Raw genomic sequence first — 9,946 nt, forward strand, 5'->3', positions numbered from 1 at the left:
ATTTTTGCAACCCGCATCGTGTCCTGCGATGCAGGTTGCCGTGATTGCAGCACGTTTTATCACGCAACAATCACGGCAGACCCAGGCCGCAATTTGAGGTGTCATTCAAATGAATGGCATCTTGAATGCGAGTCCCGCATTTCGCCAGTCACACTTCGGCGCTGTTGAATTATGGCAGATCCATGGCAAATCTGCCCATGATTCGCTGTAGTATAAATGCAGCCTTGAAGGATATGTAAAGGTTCGGTTAGAAAAAACAAAAAAACCAAACTAACATGTCAGGGCATTTTATACAGAGTGGCCCCGATCCTCCATTTCTGGGGTCCCTTAAGCAAAGCTCCTGGCTCCTCCTCTTCTCGAGTGCCCCGTTGGAGAGCCACTCTCCCTCGGGGCACCTGTGAGGGCGCGCTCTCGTGTTCTGCTGCTGCGTCCATTGACACAGACAGCAGGACTTGGCCCCGCCCCTGACTCCTGCATCACTGGATTTGATTGACAGCAGTGGGAGCCAATGGCAATATCAATCTATGCAATCAGGACCCGAGACACCAGCTGGAGCTGGCGTGCTCGTCCCCGCCGCTAAAAAAAAAAGGGTTAAGGTAAGAAAAGGGGGGCTTAGGGGGGCTGAATAGAATGCATTAAGGTGAAAAACCTTGAGGGTTTACAAGAAGTACAGCTAAAGCTTGTTTGGCTGTACTTCTCCTGTGGATCACTAGAGAACAGTTCGTTCTGCTCTCCTGTGACCCCTTTTTTTGGAGACAGCGGGCTGAAGCTGAGCTGGTCCAGGCTCGAGAAGTACGGGATCTGCCCACATGCCTGGACCGGGACCTGGCTGAGCCGGTGAGAGCTTGAGCCAGATGCTCTCGTCCCATCCGCAGCCCAGCGATCCACTGAACATGGAGGGGCAGAGCAGAGAACCTCTGGCAGTTACCAGCCCTCTGTTCAGGGAGCTGTGAGAATCAAGCGATCATCTGTGTCTGAACGCTCGGTTCTCTCCCTTAGAGCCGACAGATGCATCATCCACCTAGGTAAGTATGATTCTGCAAAAAACTAATTTCCATACTTCTCTTTTAAAATAACATTTCCATGCAACATAACCAGATTGCTGTGAATTTCACATTGCTATGTTATACTATCCACATGCAAAATATGTCTGTCAGTGATCTCAGTGCTATGATCCTGGCTCTATGTTTATGATTTGCTAATCCAGGGCTTGACAAATTTGCTTTGAATCTAGGAGCCAGCTAAAAAAAAGTTAGGAAACTGTTTTTTTTTTCAATTAGGAAACAGTTTTTTTCTTAACTAACAAAGCAGTGAGACGCTTTTGCGCTTTTTTGCACACATTTAGCCTAAAGATTACATAAACCCCCACACAACATGATATATTTTCTCAAAGCAGACACCCTAGAGGATAAAATAGTGGTACAGTAGTTCCAAATTTTTATTTCACATGATATTAACGCAAAGGTTAAAAGTTAATTTTAGGGGGCACAAACATGCAATAAATTACCACATTTTTTTGTAAAATATAAAAGTTGAGGTTAATAGATACTCAACATGTCAAACCTTGAAGGGATTGTAAAGGCAGAACGTTTTTTATCTTAACCACTTCAGCCCCGGAAGGATTTACCCCCTTCCTGGCCAGAGCACTTTTTGCGATTCGGCACTGCGTCACTTTAACTGACAATTGCATGGACGTGGCTCCCAAACAAAATTGGCGTCTTTTTTTTCCCACAAATAGAGCGTTCTTTTGGTGGTATTTTATCACCTCTGCGGTTTTTATTTTTTGCGCTATAAACAAAAAAATAGCGACAATTTTGAAAAAGATGCATTTTTTTTACTTTTTGCTATAATAAATATCCCCCAAAAATATAAATAATATATCAGTTTAGGCCGATATGTATTCTTTTACATATTTTTGGTAAAAAAAAAACACAATAAGCTGCATCAGCAAATTTTATTGTGACTGCGACATTATAGCGGACACATCGAATAATTTTGACACATTTTTGGGACCACTGGCATTAATACAGTGATTAATGCTATAAAATTGCATTGATTACTGTAAAAATGTCACTGGCAGTGAAGGGGTTAACCACTAGGGGGTAGGGAGGGATTAAGTGTGTCCTAGGGAGTGTTTCTAACTGTCTGGGGGATTGGCTTGTGTGATGTGGACACTGATCGCTGCTCCCAATGACAGGGAGCAGATGATCAGTGTCCTGTCATTAGGCAGAACGGGGAGATGCTGTTTACATTGGCATCTCCCCGTTCTTGAGCTCTGTCACACGATCGTGGGTATCCACGTGGTGATTGAGTCCGCGGGTCCCACGGTCACGGAGCTCACGGCAGGCGGGCGCGTGTGCATAGCAAGCTGCTTGCTATGGGGGCACTTAACAGGAGGGAGGGACCAGGAGAGCTGAAAAGGAACCCGAGATGAGGAGGATTTGGGCTGCTCTGTGCAAAATCATTATACAGGGCAGGTAAGTATAATATGTTTGTTATGTTTAACTAAAAAAAAAATGAAACTGAACAATCACTTTAAATCTGCATGTGCCCAGGAAATGGGGACAAAGTTCAGTACACTATATTTTCCATAGGTGACACTTTAAAACCCCTTATAATCCATCAGTTTGGCCTGGTGCTAGAATTATTACTCTCAATATGGCGTGCTCGGCGATATGTAACATGTTTAAGGCAATTGACGTTTCCAGGTGTAGGCGCACCACCGTTTACATTTGTACATGCCTATATGTGGGGGTGGCCTAAATGTTGTTGTTGTTTTTTTTTTGGGGGGGGGGGGGTACTTTATGTGCTTGGGTGTAACTTTAATTTTTTACAATTAATGAAAACATCTTTTTTTTTCCTACTTATTTTTTTCCATGACATAGGGGACAAAAATGCTGTTTCTTTTTCTTTCTTTTTTTGTGTGGTTTCCCATAAAATTCATACCGGACCGCATAAATTATGGGGGAAACTCCATGCCATTTAAAAAAAAAAACTATTCTGGCCAATTTATTTACATGGGTTGCTGTTTTTGTATGTGTTTGTGTTCAGAATACCTGTGTCTCTCAAACAAAGGAGCAATTACACCCCAGACTTTGAAGGACAGTTCTGTCAGTAATGCACACAAAACCTGATTACATAGGGTCTGTCTCCAGAAATGGATCGATAGAAGTCTATGGGATTCTCTAGAAACAGATCCATAGAAGTCTCTGGGATTCTCTAGAAACAGATCTATAGAAGTCTATGGGATTCTCCAGAAACAGATCCATAGAAGTCTATAGGATTCTCCAGAAACAGATCCATAGAAGTCTATAGGATTCTCCAGAAACAGATCCATAGAAGTCAATGGGATTCTCCAGAAACAGATCCATAGAAGTCTATGGGATTCTCCAAAAACAGATCTATAGAAGACTATGTAATTCTCCAGAAACAGATCCATAGAAGTTTATGGGATTCTCCAGAAACGCATCCATAGAAAAAGTTTGAGAGCTGGATCTAAAATTTTCCGACAACAAAATTCAATCTGACTTTTTCTGACCGTGTGTAGAGAATTCCGACACACAATGTGCCACGCATGCTCAGAAAAAAATTGGAGACGAAAGCTATTGGCTACTGGTCTCTACATAGTCCCATCTTACGTTACGAATGTCACCTCATTCTGAACGATCAGATTTTCCAACAACTTTGTGCGACCGTGTATATGCAAGACTAGGTTCGGCCAAAATCCGTTGGAAAAAATCCGATTTTGTGGTCGGAATGTGTGACCGTGTGTATGGGGCATATGAGATTCAACTGAACATTTGCAAGAACATTTTCTGGGAAGTCAACATTGCGGCAGCTGTCAGATTTAGGTAAGTATGAATCTGGGTTGGGGGAGGGTGGGTTATATGAGGTCAGGGGCAGGGGGACTAGGGAAGGAAAGCAGGGACTAGGGAAGAAGGATAACTGTACTTAATGTGAAAGGGAACCTATACTTTAACCGATCCCGACCAGCTTGCCTACATATACGGGGCACAACGGCACCGCTGCGTGAAACCCTGTATAGGTATGGGGCGTGCCCTTGTGCCCCTGCCATGCTCACAACCATCGGATTTGTTCCAGAACCAATCAATCTTCATCTTCCATAAATCATTGACCTGGACCTGCTGATCGGTTCTGGTGAATTAAATCCTTCCCCTGCCTGTAAGTGTAAACACAGGCAAGGGAAGTGATGCCCCTAACATTAAGGATGGATTTCCCCATGCTTCAGAATATATTTTTTACTCTTTTTTTTTTGGCGCAGATTGTTGCTTTATTTAGTTAATGTTTTAATGTTACCATTGTTTTCTTTTCAGGTATGCCATTCAGCTGCAGCACTGATTTATTTATATTGACAGCAACAGCGTTTGCTCTCACGATACATAAATCATCGACTCCAGCACTTTAGGAGGTGATTTCACCACCACAGTTAAAAAAAACAAAAAACGGTGCATGTGTGGATGCAGGGCGGTATTCTAATGGTGGGCATACCCACCAATCAATTTCTTTTTTTCGTTCAGCCCACAGGCTGCATGAAAAAAAAGAACATTACAATATATGCCCAACAAGGACCAGTAACATACTGGTATGTTGTTGGACTTTGAGTGGTTATACCAGAATGATGCCTGCAAGTTTAGGTATCATCTTGGCATCATTCTTTTCAGCCAGCGGTAAGCTTTCATCTAAAAGAAATCCTAGCGGCTAATTAGCCCCTACACCGTTTTTACAAGAAGTGGGAGGGAAAGTCACCCCCTTCCCACTGTCTTCCATGATTTTCTCGTGCTCTCCTGTCCCACCGGGGAACCTGAGAATGCAGTTGGTGGTTCCGCCAGCTGATCATAGAGCTGATAGAATACCAGAATGGCTCCAATCATCTCTATGGCCCAAGAAACTGGAAGCTACAAGCATTTCATGACTTCGGTTTTGTGGGATATAAACAGCGCCATTGTGAAATTAGGAAAGCATCGTATCACAGAGATCTAGAGTCTAATAGACCCCAATTTATTTTAAAGAGTACCTGTCACTAAGTAAAAAAAAAAGCCCCCCTGCCCCCCTTGCTTGCATGCAATGGCATACGCAAGCTTCGGTCTTGTGTCATATGTAAACAGCAATTGCATCATGCATGTGAGGTATCACTGAGAACATCAATTTGAGGGCAGTCATTAGGAGGAGGGCCTCCTCTGTAAATCTAACCTGTAAAGGCTTTTAAAAATGTATCTAGTTCCTTGCCGCTGCACGGTTGTGCACAATTTTAAATCGTGTCGTGTTTGGTATCTATGTACTTGCCATAAGATCATATTTTATATTTTGCCAATCATTTGGGCAATATAGTGTGTATAGTGTGCATTAAATTTCAAAAAAGTGTATTTTTTTTTCAAAAAAAATTGCATTTGAAAAATCGCTGTGCCCACCATTTTAATCTGTAGGGCCTTTGCTTTAAAAAAATATATAATGTTTGGGGGTTCAATGTAATTTTCTAGCAAAATAAAAATATTTTTTCATTTACACAAAAAGTATCAGAAAGGGCTTTGTCTTCAAGTGGTTAGAAGAGTGGGTGATGTGTGGCATAAGTGTCTAATGTTGTGCATAAAATACCAGAACAGGTACAGCTAATTAGCCCCTACACCGCTTTTACAAGAAGTGGGAGGGAAAGTCACCCCCTTCCCACTGTCTTCCATGATTTTCTCGTGCTCTCCTGTCCCACCGGGGAACCTGAGAATGCAGAAATTGCATTCGAAAAATCGCTGTGCCCACCATTTTAATCTGTAGGGCCTTTGCTTTAAAAAAATATATAATGTTTGGGGGTTCAATGTAATTTTCTAGCAAAATAAAAATATTTTTTCATTTACACAAAAAGTATCAGAAAGGGCTTTGTCTTCAAGTGGTTAGAAGAGTGGGTGATGTGTGGCATAAGTGTCTAATGTTGTGCATAAAATACCAGAACAGATGAAACCCCCCCCCCCCCCCATGACCCCTTTTTGGAAAGTAGACACCCCAAGCTATTTTATGATAGGGATGAGTTTCGAGTTCAGGTCGAACCCATGTTCAACTCGAACATCGTCTGTTTGGTTGTTAGCCGAATTCTGAACATTATGGGCCGTTCGCGCCAAATTCGAGTGGCGTGTCACGGCCCATAATTCACTGCGGCATCGCAGTGCATTGCTGGCTGCTGATTGGCCAAGCATGCACTATGACTTGAATGCTTTGGCCAATCACAGACCAGAAAAAACGGAGATCCATAAATGGCCAGCTTAAGCCAGAAATGGTGGTTTGCGACAATGGCACCAACCTCCTCTCCACCCTCCGACAGGGACAACTGACCCATGTGCCCTGTTTGGCTCATGTCCTTAACTTTGGTGGTGCTGTGGTTCTTGGGCAGGTACCTTTCCACTGGTCATTTAATGCGAGTGCTTGGCTGACTGACCTCCAAAAGGAATTGAACCTGCCCAAGAACCGCCTAATATGTGACATGCAACTCAACGTTGGCCATGCTGCAGTGGCTGCACACGCAGCTGGGGGCCATCAATGAGTACCTGTGCGACTATGGCACCAGGACAGGGTCAGGGGAGCTTGTTTTTTTTCCCCATGCCAGAGGGCCATGATCAGGGATGCATGCACTGTCCTGTCTCCATTTGAGGAGGCCACGAGGATGGTGAGCAGTGACAGTGCATGAATCAGTGACACTGTCCCTCCTGTCCACCTGTTGGAGCACACGCTGCGTGGAATAATGGACAGGGCACTTGAGGCGGAACAGAGGCAGGAAGAGGAGGACTTCCTTATTTCTCAAGACCCCCTTTATCCAGACAGTGTTCCTGCTGGCCCGCTGATCACACAGGAAGAGGATGAGGAGGAGGAGGATTGTGCCAGCATGGAGGTGGAGCCTATCACTCAGCATCAGCAGCAGTCTTTAAGGGATCATTTACAGTCCCTAGAAACCCATGGACTTGTACGTGGCTGGGAGGAGGTGGCTGCGGATCATGTCATCGGATGCCGGATGCCTCAGCTAACCTACGCTGCATGGCCTCCCTAATCCTGTAAAGCCCACGGAAGGATCCTCATATTCTTCGGATCAGGGAGAGGGATCATTACTGTCTGGTAACCCTCCTTGATCCAAGGGTAAGGTTGCAGACCTTATCTTGCTGTCGCAGAGGGAGCAGAGGATGAAACATCTTCGGGAGGCTTTGCAGAAAGGTCTGTGCAACACGTTCCCAGAGACTGGGAGGTTACAAATTCCTGGTCCTGGACAACGTGTTGCTGAGGCTTCGGTCAGTCACAGAAGGAGCGGTGGAGAAGGTGGCCGTCTGACCGATGCGTTCATACAGTTTTATAGTCCGCAGCCCTAAGGTATGATCGGTTCCAGCAACCATTGCGAGCGTCTGATTTACATGGTGCAAGATCAGACTTGGAAACCTTTCCCACCGAAAATCCTCTGGGTTACTGGGTCTTGAGGATGGATCACTGGCCAGAGCTTGCACAGTATGCAATTGAGCTACTGGCCTGTCCTTCATCCACCGTTCTTTCGGAACGCACATTCAGTGCTACTGGAGGCTTTGTGACTGATCATAGGGTGCGCATGTCCACCAACTTGGTTGATCGACTGACCTTCATAAAAATCAATCAGTCTTGGATCACCACCAGCTTCCAAGCACCTGATGCTGATGTAATCGAATATTTTTTTTTAAATGTCAGATCCCTTCAAAACTGCCTATGTTGATGCTGAGTGACTATCCTGTTATGCTGAGTGACTATCCTCTTCCTCCTCAAATATCATGCTGATAGCTTGATCTTTGAGCTTGATCTCAGCCCCTGTTTAATGGTGACGTGTAATTACATACTTTGATGCAATACTTTGCAGCAGATCTCATTCCTGCGCTCCAGCTAGAGTATCTGTGAGGGGTTGCAGTGTTGTGGCACCAGTACCAGTGGCTAAGGCCCAATTTTTCAGCCCCTGTTTAACAGGGGCATGTAATTACAATTTTTGATGCAACACTTTGCAGCAGAGCTCATTCCTGCGCTCCAACTAGAGTTTCTGTGAGGTGTTGCAGTGTTGTGGCACCAATGCTTAAGGCCCAATTTTTCTTCCCCTGTTCAACAGGGACATGTAATTCTTGATCTAATATTTCACAGAAGGGCCCATTCCTGCGCCCACCAAAAGTAACTGTGAGGGCTTACAGTGTTGTGGCAACACTACCACCACCACCAAAGGCCCAATTTTTCTACCACTGTTCAACAATGGCATGTAATTACAATTCTTGATATAATAGTTCACAGCAGGGCATTTCAGTGCCCACCAAGAGTAACTGTGACTGCTTACAGTGTTGTGGCAACACCAACACCTTAGGCCCAAATTTCTTCAGAGCATTTAGAGCAGGCCCCTATTTTCAAACATCCAAATTCAATCGACTCCTACCCATTCCGTTTGTCTCACTGCTTTTCATCCATTTTTCCGGGACCAGACATTACATTAAAGCTGCAATCAGTTTTAAATGACTTTTATTCCTTTAAAGTTTTAATTTTGTGCAGGGAAACACGTGCCACTATACAGACATACTATAGACACCCCCCAGGTTGAATATTTAAAGGAATATTTGACTTTTTTTCACTTTAAGCATCAATAAAATCACTGCTTCCGAAAAAACGTAAGTTTTTAAAACTTTTTTTTGCATTGATACATGTCCCCTGGGGCAGGACCTGGGTCCCCAAACTCTTTTTAGGACAATAACTTGCATTAGCACTTTTGATTTTGAACGTTTGAGTCCCATAGACTTTAACAGGGTTCTAAAGTTCGTGCAAACTTTCGTTCCGTTCGCAGGTTCTGGCGCAAACCGAACCGGGGGGTATTCGGCTCATCCCCATATGCTGGTAGGCATGTTGAGTCCATGGAATATTGTATATTTTGCCACAAGATTCGGGAAAATTACAATACATTTTTTTTCCCACAAAGTTGTCACTTCTCACTACCTATCAAAGTTTCGGAGGCCATGAAATGCCCGGATAGCATAAAACCCCCCCAAATGATCCCATTTTAGATAGTAGACACCCCAAGGTATTTTCTAAGAGGCATGGTATTTTGCAGCTCTCATTTGTTTTTGAAAATAAGGAAAGCAAAGCAATTTTTTATTTTCTTTTTTCAATTTTCAAATCTTTGTGAGAAAATACTCAACATGCCTCTCAGCAAATAGCTTGGGGTGTTGGTTAGTTTATTCCAAGTTAGATCCCCCCCACCCCCACACACTTCTTTCATGTTCCATCAGTCAGTGTTAGATCTTCACAGAAATATGACTAAGGCTTCATGCACACGAGACGCAGATGCAAACTCTGCTGGACACATGTTTTTAAAAGCTGAAACCGGCGTTTAGAAACGCGCGTTTTGCCGTGATTTTTACCGCGATTTAGCAGCGTTTTACCGCGTTTGCGTCTAGAAGCCTTTAGTTAAGCTAACATCATAGACCCTCCCCAGCTCAAAAAACAGTATTATTAACTATTTCAGCAATTTTGTGAGACCAGAGTGAGTAGCAGCAGCTGTGAGAGCTGCAGTGTACTTACATTTAGTGTGTCACTTGCCACGGCACCTGCCACAAGTTGTGGATTGTCCACTTGCCACGTGACTTGCCACATCACCTGCCACGTCACTTGCCACGTCACCTGCCACAAGTTTTGGATTGTCCACTTGCCACGTCACTTGCCACAAGTTGGGGATTGTCCACTTGCCACATCACCTGCCACATCACCTGCCACAAGTTGTGGATTGTCCACTTGCCACGTCACTTGCCACATCACCTGCCACGTCACTTGCCACGAGATGTGGATTGTCCACTTTCCACGTCACCTGCCATGCCACCTGCCACAAGTTGTGGATTGTCCACTTGCCACGTCACCAGCCACATCACCTGCCACAAGTTGTGGATTGTCCACTTGCCACATCACC

The sequence above is a fragment of the Lithobates pipiens genome, unplaced genomic scaffold, assembly GCF_037356315.1.
Source record: "Lithobates pipiens isolate NorthernLeopardFrog02 unplaced genomic scaffold, aLitPip1_a1.2 Scaffold_8, whole genome shotgun sequence".
NCBI lineage: Eukaryota > Metazoa > Chordata > Amphibia > Anura > Ranidae > Lithobates > Lithobates pipiens.